The sequence below is a fragment of the Mustela nigripes genome, chromosome X, assembly GCF_022355385.1.
Source record: "Mustela nigripes isolate SB6536 chromosome X, MUSNIG.SB6536, whole genome shotgun sequence".
Classification (NCBI taxonomy): domain Eukaryota; kingdom Metazoa; phylum Chordata; class Mammalia; order Carnivora; family Mustelidae; genus Mustela; species Mustela nigripes.
In genome coordinates this window covers 114,551,536-114,564,939 of record NC_081575.1, presented here as the reverse complement: position 1 = coordinate 114,564,939, position 13,404 = coordinate 114,551,536, and the positions used below count along the sequence as shown (strand labels likewise).

Sequence of the window (13,404 nt, the reverse complement as noted above, 5' to 3'; positions counted from 1 at the left end):
AGCAGGTCTGCAAGCCAAATCAGACTTCATTATCCTCATGAAAGAAATTGTCAAAGGCTGCGCCGTCCAGTACAGTAGCCACTGCCCGCATGTGCTGATTTAAATTTAAATTAGTTACAATGAAATGAAATAAAATATTCGGTTCCCGGGTTGCACTAGCCTTGCTTCCTGTGCTCAGTGGCCGTCCGTGGCTAGCAGCGACCCTCTGGGACAGGCCGTGTGCATCCTTGCTGAGTTCCAGTGCCCAGTGTGCGTCTAAGGGTGCCGCAAAGCGGTGTGCTGTTCTCACCACGAAATGTGCCCTAGAGCCTTCTTTCCGGTCGTTTTCCAAAACTTCTGAGGGTGCCTTGCTTATTAAGGCCAGATCTCTGAATGAGCTGCAGGGGAACCAGGAACCACAAAGCAAGCAAACCCTGTCAAGGGCAAGCTCTTCACATTCAAGTTCCATGATTTCCAGCTGACCCCCCTCTGCCCTTGGCACCCACTCACAGGGCCTAAGCAGCCCCCAGCCAGCCTCGCACGTGCTCTTTCCACCAGGACACATTGCACACAAATGAAACCAGATTTCCCGAGTGAAGGAAAACTGAACACTGCGGGAAGGGATTTTAACGGCTTCCTCCCCAGATGTGAGACTGAGGCCGTTCCTCTGGGAGCTGTCTCAGATGGTGTGGTTTCCAGCGTTTTGAAAGAGGCTTTGAATACCTCTGGATATTTTACAGGCTGAGGAAATTTTACAGTATATTATAAGGGATCTAACCAGCAAGGGGAAGAAAATAAGTCCAGATTCAAAGCAGAAATTCATAGAATGCCATTCTCTTTATTTTTAAAGAAAATGAATGTACTGTATAAAGTACATACTACCAAAGTCAGGAAATAGGAGTAAGAAGGCATAGAAGAAAATACAGTTTATACAGGGGGGGGGGGTGCACGCATGCATATGCCAAAATGGAAAGTTTTTGTTTCTGAGTTCCCTGTTAATACCAGGAAGATACTAGGGACACTGATGAATCAGACATGAGTGAGAATAAGAATCTAAAATAAACAAATAAATAAATAAACTCATCAGATGTTGCAAATTTATCAGTCATTTACAAGCAATTCAACTGCTACATATACACTTAACACATTGTGTCAAGTGTACTGATTATAAGTAAGTTCAAATGTATCAACTGGAGCACATTTAAACAGATAAGGTTAATTTTAAAAATAAGTGAAGAAATTAGGCAAAAGAAAACAGAGTGAAAGGCTCAGCATCCGTGCTGTGGCCACAAATTTGGTTCTGGGCTTTCACACGGCCAAGCCAAAGAGAACAGTGTACACGTGAGCAATATGGAAATGTGCATCTCTGAGAGTTTCACACTTGATCTTCGCCAAAAGTCCGAGAAGTGATGTCTCTGAGAGTTTCAAAAACCAATTCTTAAACAAGGACTTGAGATCAAAATGTTTTTGTCCAGGGAAACTGCTTTCCGATGTATTGTTTCATCCAAGGATAAATTGTAGAGCTGTGATTCTTGGTGTAAGTGGGAAAATGAGGAGTCCTATTTGAATCAACGTGGAGATTTTTAAAAATGACATCTAACATCTAATGTTCCCCAGTTGCCATCTTCCCTCGGATTTTGATGAGAATTCAGAAGGTTTGTCCCCAAATTTATCAAGAGTGAGCCTGGAGGCACTCCCTCACGTGTGTTAGGGTGGGAAGTACGTGGAGGAGGCCATGGTGAGAGGGTAACCAGGTGTAGGCATAAAGACCACCTAGAGAGCTTTCACCATGATCTGCCTAGACCTCCCTAGACCTAAGAATCAGGGAGTCTTGGCTGGAGTCATGTGCGTGTATTCTTTACTCCCTTACCACATGCTTCTGGTGCCAAGTCCTTTGAGAAGGGCTAACTAGATTGATGGGCTAACTAGATTGATGGAGAGAACACGTACTGTTTGGGGTGGACTTTCCTGAATATTTTTTAAGAAAATTTTACAAAAGGGGGTGAATTCCGCAGTCTATTCCTGGGTGAGCACAGCTGGAACACCCTCCTCTGTCATTCAGGTCGATCAGTTCTATGATGAATTTATCAGGTAATCTCACCCCACCGTGGCACAGGCGACCGTTGATTAAAGCGGGGGAAACTGACAAGGAGACAGTCTTCCTCCTCTGCCTACTGACTGGTCTCTGGACACAGACAACACATTCTATTGGTCTGAGTCTGGACTTTGTTTCCTTAAATGCTTGGCTTTATGAGGTGCCCCGTGGTTTGAGAATGTGCTGCTGTACGTATACGCCCAACAATGCTGTTGATAGAAAAATATCCTGTTGCTGTTGTATACTTTTTGCTTAAAATATTCTGATGAGACAAACCATAAGAGACTCTTAATCTCTCAAAACAAACTGAGGGTTGCTGGAGGTTGGGGGGTTGGGAGAGGGTGGCTGGGTGATATATATCTCGTTAAACAATATAGACAAACTACCCAGCCAGCCCAGGTAATTGGGCATGCCTCAGGATTGCTGAACCAACCCCAACCCCAAATCATAAAATATAATTTCTAAAATACCAAAAAAATAAAAAAGAAGAAGAAGAAGAAGAAAAAGAAGAGGAAGAAAAGGAAAGGGTTGGGGGGAGAAAAGGCAGAGCCCCAGTTTGTTGTGAAAGCAATACATAGGCTTGGACTACTCCTGACAGATGCATGAAAAAGCTCCAGAAACTTCATCTATTTTTAAGTCTAGCCTAGCCCCCAAGTGTTCCAAACACACTTTCATTGGGGTTTTTCTTCCCTTGTCTACCAGTTTTTTTTTTTTTTTAAAGATTTTATTTATTTATTTGAGAGAGATCACAAGCAGGCAGAGAGGCAGGCAGAGAGAGAGGAAGAAGCAGGCTCCCTGCTGAGCAGAGAGCCAGATGCGGGGCTCGATCCCAGGACTCCGAGTTCATGACCTGAGCCGAAGGCAGCAGCCTAACCCGCTGAGCCACCCAGGCACCCCTTGTCTACCAGTTTTTAACGATTATTCCTAGGGCACCTGGTAGCTGTCAGTTAAGTGTCTGACTCTTGATTTTGGCTCAGCTTATGATCTCAGGGTCATGAGATCGAGCCCCACGTCAGGCTCAGTGCTCCGCGCAGAGTCTGCTGGAGATTCTCTCCCTCTGCCTCTGCCCCTCATCGCCGCCTGCCCCCCACTGAACGTGAGCATGAGTGCGTGTTTGCTGTCTTTCTCTCAAAAAAATTAAATAAAGAAGTAAAAGGTTATTCTTGGAAATGAGAGTGCGACATAACAGAAAAATAAGTACACAAGGGAATTCCGCTGACTTTAGGGGATTGGTTGAAGGAAAACAGATCAAGAACTGGTTTTTCTCCACCAAAAATGAGTGGCCTCCAACTTGTAACAGCTTTTAGAAAATTCAAAGATACCCCATGGGACCTATTCACTCAACCACCTCCCAGTAAAAATAACTCTGATTTCTAGTGCAACATAGTTTTCACGTAAGAAAAAAAGATGATTTTCAATTTGATTTGACTTTCCGTTTTAGCTGCATAGCTAAGAAATTACTTGGGATTAAGCTGATGTGTTTTCTTTTCTCTTCCTCTAGGGCTTTGTGAGGAAACATGAGAACTACATCTTTTGCTGGGAAGTTACCTCTGTTAATGTTTGGGATAACTCAAGCTTATTGACAGAGGAGGTAGGAAGAGGTGGACTTTATTCTTTCATTCAAAAGGCACAGCTGGGATACTGGTGCTACTTGCAATAGAAATTCCTTTCATTCTATCACATTCAATTTCCTATTCCCCTTCCAAAGACAATAACCTGGATTTGAGGACAGAGAGAGTATCTGTGCCTCTACAATGCATGAGAGGTCACTTGAAATTCCTTATTTTTTTTTTTAAAGATTTTATTTATTTATTTGACAGAGAGAAATCACAAGTAGATGGAGAGGCAGGCAGAGAGAGAGAGAGGGAAGCAGGCTCTCTGCTCAGCAGAGAGCCCGATGCGGGACTCGATCCCAGGACTCTGAGATCATGACCTGAGCCGAAGGCAGCGGCTTAACCCACTGAGCCACCCAGGCGCCCCTGAAATTCCTTATTTTTACTACCTTGAAGAGGTGTGGGAGGAAAAAAGAGTATGAATATTATAACTGTGTTGGCATGCTTGTCTTTCATTTTATTTCATACTTTTGAAGAAGATCTTTAAAAAGACCTATGTTCTGGCCTCCTGATTTATAGTGTTCAAGGAACCGTGACTTGGGCACAAAAGTCCAACAAATATCCTCAAGAGGATTTAACAGTGTACCTCAGGGCTAAGATGTCTAATCGTTTCGTAAGTATTTTCATTGTAAAGGGAAGTAGATACAGGAAATCCCATAAAGTGAACACTTAGTGAAGGATTCAAACTCATAACCATCACCAGGTCAAGGTACCCATTTCTGGCCCTTCCCTGCCTCTCGCTGTAAGTAACCATCCCTCCGTCCTATTGGCCGGCATTTGGTCTGCTTTGTTGAATATGGTAATCACCAACTACCTGTGCCAGTTAAAAACCAGAAATATGAGGCAAAGGATTTTTATTTTCATTTTAAATAACCATTTGCCTTTGAGCACTTGAAATAGCTAGTGTAACTGAACTGAATTTTTTTTATTTTAATTTAAGTTTTAATGGCCCTGTGGGGCGAGGAGCTACCATGTCGGACAGCACAGATGGCGAGAAAGAATGAGATGAACCAGTCTACAAGGCTGGCAAAATAAAACTTAAGTACAAATCAGTTCGTCCCAAGGAACTCCCAGGTGACCCCGAGCTTGGATAAACTCTGCAAGAATTGTTCCCTTGAGGGGGCTGGCCTCTACCCCCATGCATTTTGACTAAATTGGCCCAGTAGGAGCCTGGGATCATGAATATTGTTAACAGTCACCACCCCGTGATTCCATTATGCAGTCCAGCTTGTGAGGTCTTGTGAGCCGGCAGATGCTCTGCTGGCCCCTTCGGACTTTATCCCAGAGATTCCATTTCCGTAGCTCAGGGCAGTGGGTCCAGGAATCTATTGACAGCTCAAATTTGCAGAAGACGATGGAAAACCATTTCAAGTTCCCAGGATAGTAGTAACAGGATTTAGGCTATGTCTTCAGACAGATTCTGCCTGAGTGTGATATTGTGGTTTATAATAAATCTGTATTTGGTCTATGGCCTCTTTTCCTGGCACAGAGCTCCTAAAACCCTTAGGATTGCCTATGCCAGGGAGCAGGAAAGGTGCATTTTGTTACGTTAATGGAGTACTGTTAGAAAGCACGGAAGGAGGGGGGCCAGTCGCCAATGATTCATCAATGGCCAATGATGTACTTAATCATGCCTAGGTAATGAAGCCTCCATAAAAACCCCAAAGGACTGGGGACGCCCCATGCTGAATGCGCAGATGTGCAGATGAGCTGAGTGTGTGCCCGGAGAAAACTGGGAAGCTCCGCGCACTCGCCCCATGCGTCTCTCCCGTCCGGCCCATGCCCGAGTCATGAAAGGTAAGAGTTTACTGTTGGAATCTAGAGATGGATCCAACTGCTGGATGCATAAGGAAATGCAGGCTACTAAGAAAAGGGCAAATATTTTGATCCCTGGGTTGCTTATCAGTAATAGTTAAAATGAAATTTAAAGACCGCTGACTCAGGCTTCCATGCTAGACTGAACTGAGATTTCGGTGAAAGTGAGTCTGAGCTTTGTTTGGCCACGAGCCTCGAAGGAGCCCAGAAAGGGGAAAATTCTGCAGGAACAGCACAAAGTCCCTCTGAGACCCGCGGTCACCAAAGGTGGTCAACGGGTTGGAAGGGCAAAGCTAAGGAACTGTCAGACCCAAGGGTAGAGTGTGAAGTTGTTTTTAGTCTGTGGATGGGTATCCTCACCTTGTGGATCCGTTTCTGAAGTGGCCTTTGCTGACCTGGATGATGAAAGCCGCTAGTTAGGAGTGGCTTGGGTTTTGCACGCTGCAGGGTGGAAGGGTATGTTAGGGTTTGTACAGAACCCACAGCTCCCCACGGAACTGTCAGAGATGGCTTTGTGAGAGCCAGACACAGAGGCGGTCCTTCCTGAAGGAGCAGCCGGCCTCGCGGACTGGATAAAAGCCACTGTAGGATCTCGTAACCCTGAAGAGGGGGACTGCCAATCTCCCTTTATGCATACCAAGTGGAATGCTTCAGTTAAAGCAGCTCAGAAGTTTCTCTGCAAGCCATGTGGGACCAGCTTTATGATGAAACAGAGTAGGAGGGAAACAGACCGAGGAGAGCCTGGGGACTGCCCCTGCCCCCAGCAGGATGACAGTTTCAAGGTGGCTGTTGAGAAATGGACGCAGATGGGGTTAAAACAAGTTTCAGTAGGGTAAAGGCACTCCCGTTGCTCCCCAACATTAAATAGCCCCAAGTGTGTCTGCTCTATTTGCCCCAATATGAAGGCACTAAAGTCCAAAGTTACATCAGAACCCCTCAATCATCACTGTTGTGCTACATTCCACTTTTTCACTTTGAAAGAGGCAGGTAATGATAAAACAAGTCATTTGTTTTATCATTAACCTCCAATTGCTAAGGTAATTGCCTTGCACATTGTAACCATTGGGGGGAGCTTTAAAAAAATCCTCCCATTCTGATTTGATTGGGCTGGTGTGGCCTGGGCATCAGAATTCATGACCTCTCCCCAGGGGGTTCTGGTAAGAGGCCATGGGAGAGCAGCTTCTCAAACTTGAATTGTGCTTGCGAATCACCTGGCGCTTTGGTGAAATGCAGATCGATTTAGTAAATCTCACTGGGCTTCTGAGATTCTGCATTTTTTTAAGGATCTTTATTTACTGAGTGAGAGAGAGAGAGCAAGAAAGAGCACATGAGTGCGGGGGCCGGGGGGGGGGCAAGGGAGAAGCAGGCTCCCCACTGAGCAGGGAGCCCGACACAGGGCTGGATCCCAGGACCCCGGGAACATGACTTGAGCCCAAGGCAGACACTTAACCGACTGAGCCACCCAGGCGCCCCCAAGATTCTGCATTTTAAAAAAAATATTGTCCAGTGGGGGTGTAAATTGGGACAGCAACTTAGAACAATCCAGCACTATCAACCCAGAATTCCCCAACTAGAGGGATTCTCCTCACGTTAGAGTTTGCGCAACAGCCTAAACCCCCGACAGCGGGGGACCATGCAGATAAATGATAGGGTGTCCAGGGAAGGCCTTAGGAGACTCTAGTTCAAAGCACAGTGAGGCCATCCACGGCTGCTAACCGGGAATAGTCTGTACATTACACTGTTGGTGGAAACAATGGCAGAAATGATGCAGATGTTTAAAAACCTAGTCTGTAGTCACAGAAACATCTAGGGAAGGATGTGTAAGAAGCCAGGAACGGGTTGCCTTCAGAGAGAAGTGGGAGTTGGAGGTCAACCAAAAAACCCAGACTTGACAGACTTCATTAGAAAGGACTCTTGCGGGAAAGGTTCCTCCTAAGGCCAGCCTGCCCTATGGAGGGCGGTCTGCAGGCTCGGGCTGAGGGTAAGCCAGAGTTCGAGATCTGGAGGAAGGCAAGGAGCTTAGACTTCTGTTAACCAGCATTTTGTTCCGATGGGTTGGTGGGGGCCGAACTATTCAGCTAATCATTTTTAAGGCAAAAAATGACAAATAGAGTTTGTGTCTGGCTTTGGGGTCAAGAAAGGGTTTCTCCACAAGTTTCTCAAAGTTCTTGTGGAGAAGGGTGGTTCTTAGCCATAAGCTGCTTCCTGGAACACAAGAGCCTGGGGAGACTGCTTTCTGCTGTCTTCCAGGAGCATGGGGCTCAGGTACAGTTCAGTATTGTTGTTGGAGAGAAGGAACGGGATATATTTTTCATGGCAAATCCTTTTGTCCTTTTGAATAATACCCCAAAATAAACTTAAATAGAAGGTTTTAAGGGGCTCCTAGGTGGCTCAGTCAGTTAAGCATCCAACTCTTGGTTTGGGCTCAGGTCAAGATCTCAGGGTCCTGGAATCAAGGCCCATGTTGGGCTCTGCGCTCAGAGGGGAGTCTGAGATTCCCTCTCTCTCCTCCCCTCCTGTTTGTGTGCCTCCTCTTTCTCTCTCTCAAAATCTTCATGTAAAATTTTTTAAAAAAATTTTTTAAGATTTTTTATTTATCTGACAGAGATCACAAGTAGGCAGAGAGGCAGGCAGAGAGAGAGGAGGAAGCAGGCTCCCTGCTGAGGAGAGAGTCTGATGTGGGGCTCGATCCCAGGACCCTGGGATCATGACCTGATCTGAGGGCAGAGGCTTAACCCACTGAGCCACCCAGGCGCCCTAAAATTTAAAAATTTTTAAACAAAGGACCATGAATTCCAGAAACTCTTTTTCTTCCTATAGTTTAGTTCTTCCAAAATGGTTCTGGCTGGAGAAGGACGTCTTGGGCTGTGTTGACAGAAACTTGGGTGGGAGTCCTGTGAGGCCGGAAATGTTCCCAGGGCTTTGATGGCTCGGTTCTGAGTTCAACTCGTGCCCACACGCCGGGTGCTGCGTGGCTCCAGCCGGCCACACTGCAGAACCCGCCCCTGCATCGACGGCTTTCACGTCCAGGCAGGCCCTGTGTCCGGTTCCCACTGAAGTGCTGCTCTCCAGCCTGTGCTTCTACAAACTTGAACAGATCACGAAATGGGACGTGGACTGTGGCCCGAGTACATGCGAGAAGGAGGGGGGGCGGGGGGCATTCATATTCGGCTCAAGGGATCGCTTGCGGCGCTGTGGCTTGTCTCCACCGCTGGGGCCTGCTCTTTCTTGCCTAGACCCTTATGGCTCCAGCCAGGACCTTCTGCTCTGTCCTCCCTGGGCCATGGCCTTGGCTGTCCGCGCCCCGGGGTGTGGGCCCGAGCGGGGCTCCCGGAGCACAGGGCGCACTCCCTGGATCTCCGTCTTCTGAGCACCGGCGGCCCGATGGCAGTGGCCACGTTCCCCTGTTCATTTCTCGTCATGGCTAACAGGGTTCTTTTATGGAGGAGAAAATGACCACAGAAGAGTGAGTCCACATTAAATCCTCTCTCAGGAGGCAACTCTCTGTAGCTCCCGAAACAGCTGGCTGCAGGAAGGGGCGGGGGGCGAGGACAAGGCTGGAGCGGGGCAGCTGGGGACCTGACTCGCGACTCCACCTCGGACGGACGCGGTGGATCCCCGGACAGAAGGGCCTGAGAGAAGCCCCCGCGGCGTTCTCGGCCGGCCGCCCGCATGTCCCCTGCCCAGTGGAGATGTCCCCGCCAACCCTCGGAGAACTAGGGCCTAGTGCCTAGTGCCCTGAAATGCATCTCTGCGCTGGGACCGAGGCCCGCCCTCCTTTGTGCTGCCCCTGCCTGCCAAGTACCCAAATTGAGGGGAAACTGAGGCCGCCTGTGTTGGGAGACACCACTTTCCTCTAATGGTGGACTTAGGCTCCAACACTTCCCAGCACCTTTGCCAAACTAGTCTGCCCAGTAGCAAAGATCCTTCCGCCATGCCTTCCCGCTCTCCTTTCCTGGGGTCAGACGTGCAGCGAGGTCTGAAGCTACAGCCTTCCCCCCAGCATCTACCCCATTTCTCCTGCGGGATTTCCCCTGGGCAGATCTGGCACATCTAACCTCCTCTTCGTCAGTGGTCTGTGGAGGACCTACGCTAACCCGGGGTCCTATCGAGATTCGTGCTTCTTCTGTTGGCTAGCCTGATTGTTGACCTTGGGCATGCTTGTCTCATGGCCCTGCCCCACTGGACCTCTCCTGCCGGTCTTATCAGGAAGGTCACTTTGTCCTATTCAGGTGCTCTGTCTTTCCTGATTACAAGTCTTGCTTCTTCTCTGATGTCTGTGGAGTACATAGTCTTTGATGATGGTGTTTTTAAGATTTAGATTCTGATGTCTCTAATTGTAACAGCACAGATTTAAGAAATTCCAGCAAATTGCACTTCTTCTTTGCTAGTCTGGAATTCCCTGTGGACCTGGGTGTGTCTTTGGTCTTGAACTGCAGAATTTAGGGTCATTCTGGGCTTTGTCCCTCTCAGTTGCACTGAAGTTGAGGGGTAAAGACACAGGGCTGTTGGGACAGAAGAGCAACATCTACATTAAAAATGACCTCAAAAGTTTCCCCAGGCACAGAAGTCACTGACTCCATGATAATTCAGGCATTTCTCATTCAGATAGACCCACGAACTCTCACTAAATCTCTTAGCACTCCTTGTGGGGGCTACACAAACACGGGTCCTATCATTTCAGTTCACGACAAGTTATTTTGTTGAAATGGAATTCTGCCACATCAGATACTGAATAATAGTAGTGGAAAACAGTTGGAGCTCAACCCTGCTGTTTATTTTGAAAATGAATCCTCTCTACATAGGAAATGGTGACAGTATTATCTCCAGTGAGGGATATTGAGGGACTAGAGGATGGGGCCACAGGGCCACGTGGCCACGCGGAGGCTGACTTCTCGACGCTCACAAATGTTTCCAATTACTTTGCACTGAGGAAGTATTACACTTTTTCTAAGTTTTAAAACAACAAAAGATGAACTCTGAAATAGCCACTAAACCATGAAAATGGGATACTCCCTGGACTGTGTAGACATTTAGCATTTAATCAACGAGGTAATGCTATGCTTGGCCTGGTGCCATCAATGCTAGATGGTGACCGATCCTGACGGCCTGTCTCCTCCACTGCCATTCTTTCTGTGATGTAGAATCTGATTTTCATCTTGCCTTCACTCATTTGCTGCTGGGAGGAGGGAGTCATTGGAAGCATGCCCCCCACCCCCAGCTTGGTTACCAGTGATGGTCAGCTTTCAGTTAGTGTTGTGTTGTGTTGTGTTGTGTTGTGTTGTGTTGTGTTCAATAGTTGGGAGAAACTGGGAGGGGGCAGCAGGAGAGGGACAAGCAGACTCCCTGCTGGGCTTGATCCCAGGACCCCGAGATCATGACCTGAGCCCAAATCAAGGGTGCGATGGTTAACAGACTGAGCCACCCAGGCACCCCAAAGATAGTCTTTAAAGTGCCCATATATATGTGTAGGCACAGAAGTAGCTCAAAGAGAAAGTAACTCTGTAACATGACTCTGTTCTACTTAAAAATATAAGGGGAAAAAAATGTAAGGGATGGGGCGCCTGGGTGGCTCAGTGGGTTAAAGCCTCTGCCTTCGGCTTAGGTCATGATCTCAGGGTCCTGGGATCGAGCCCCGCATCGGGCTCTCTGCTCAGTGGGGAGCCTGCTTCCCCCTCCCTCTCTCTCTGCCTGCCTCTCTGCCTACCTGTGATCTCTGTCTGTCAAGTAAAATAAATAAAATCTTAAAAAAAAAAAATGTAAGGGATATTTTACCTTTCTAAAGCTGATGGCTTTTTTAAAGGGGGGGGGGAGGCAGCTAACAAAGGTACAACATTGCTAATCCAACATATGGAAAATATTAGTGACTAAGAAGTGAAAGAGTCCTGAATTACATCCAGGAGATCTCCCTGGTTATAATTATGAACCCTTAGGAAATCACTGATGTATAAATGCAGCAAGATGAGGCCCTCTGCTCTTGGCCAGAGGCGAGCAGAGACATTTTTTTTTTTAAATTCTGAAGCCAGTGATTTATATTTATAACACTTCCAAGCTGAAACTAGCATTCTCATTACATTTATTCATGAAAATGATAAATGGCCCATTTCCTGATGAATGAGCAGATTTCCTACCATTCATTGGAAAATATAGTACAAAAAGGGGAAAATGTCACTTAGCAAGGTATCTATATTCCTTTTCTTTCTGGACCACTGAAAATGACATGAAAAATGAGTGGCTTGTGATTGTTTAAATTAGACCTCCTGGGGCACCTAGGTGGTTCAGTGGGGTAAAGACCTTGCCTTTGGCTCAGGTCGTGATCCCAGGGTCCTGGGATCGAGCCCCGCATCAGGCTCTGTGCTTGGCAGGGAGCCTGTTTCCTCCTCTCTCTCTGCCTGTCTCTCTGCCTACTTGTGATCTGTCAAATAAATACATAAAATCTTAAAAAAGAAGTTTTTTTTTTTTTAATAAATTAGACCTTATCTCAGGGCTCCCAAACATAGGTGCTGAGATTAAGCAGAGCACAGAGGCACTAAGTTACTTTTGAACTTTCTGAACTGAGGCAGGGAGCAAGTCCTGTGAGCACAGCATGGAGACGGGCTGGAACAGGAACCTAGTAGCCCTTTGACCCGAGGAAGCAGGGCGGAGGGGGTCGCCAGTCCAGGGCAGTGGAATATGAACTGCGGCCGGCAGACGCGAGGGTTTAGCAGAGTTAAAAGCAGCAGCCGTCTGAGTTGAAGCTGAATTTGCTATGGGTCCTGGTAAAATGAATCACTTTCCAAACCTGCCATTCCTCATTGTTTTTCGGAGCTGCTCTTACATTTCAGCCTCCACACTGCCCTGTCTCACGTTCATTCTTGCCCACAATTCTCCGTCTCGCATTCTCTTCTCACAGTTCATCCTCTCCCACAGTGCCCTGCGCTCCCGGGATGCCCAGGCTCTCCTACAGTTTGCCTTTCCAGTTCTAGTCTCTGTTCTCGTTTTCTCCCACAATTCTCATCAGCTCCCTCAATTCTTACCCCCCCCCCGCCAGGAATTTTTTCACTCTAAGTTTCTATTCTATCAGTTCTTCCCACGGGTCTCCCTGCCACTCCCACAGGTTTCAGTATTGTAATTTCCATCTGCCTCATCTACAGTCTGACATTTTTTGCTAAAATAATTGTATATATTCTCTTTAGCAGTTCTTTCATAATTGGGTGCTCCCGTAATTATATGCATCTTTTATACTAGTGATCTCCCTCGCACTTCTCCATTGCCTGTCAATTTTATTTTGGTTCTCATAATTCTCCACTCTTAAATCTCTCTCATACACACACCTACCCCCAGTCTCTCATAATCCACCCTCATCTCCCATAATACCCCTCGTCTCCCACAATCCCCCACTCTGCTACAATCCCCCTTGTCTCCCACAATTCCCCTGCTCTATCACAATCTCCCTCATCTCCCACAATCCTCTGCTCCCACAATCCCCCCACTCCCACAATCCCTCACTCTCCCAGAATCCCCCCACAACCCCCCTCATCTCCCACAATCCCCCTCATCTCCCATAATCCTCTCCCTCAATCCCCTCTCCCATAATCCTCCAGCTCACCCACAATCCCCTTCATCTCTCATAATCCCCCTCTTGTCCCACAATCCCTCTGCTTTCCCACAATCCCTCTTGTCTCCATAATCCCACTTACTCCCATAATACCCCTCGCCTCCCACAATACCCCTCGCCTCCCACAATACCCCATCGGCCCACAATACCCCATCTTCCCACAATACCCTTGCTCTCCCACAATCCTCCTTGTCTCCCACAATTTCCCCATCTCCCACAGTCCCCCCATCCTCCCACAATACCCTTGCTCTCCCACAACCCCCCTCCTCTCCCACAATCCCCCTCCTCTCCCACAATCCCCCCAT

At 47.4% G+C, this 13,404-nt stretch overlaps 1 long non-coding RNA gene across 2 annotated transcripts in view; it reads left to right on the top strand.

Moving 5' to 3' along the window:
* LOC132007258 (uncharacterized) overlaps positions 1–13,404 on the top strand; it is a 59,648-nt gene that overhangs the window by 38,445 nt on the left and 7,799 nt on the right. For both annotated transcript variants that reach the window (XR_009401284.1, XR_009401283.1), the window contains 2 exons: positions 3,576–3,665; positions 5,326–5,484. This is a non-coding gene — a long non-coding RNA (uncharacterized LOC132007258). The remainder of the gene's footprint in view (positions 1–3,575; positions 3,666–5,325; positions 5,485–13,404) is intronic.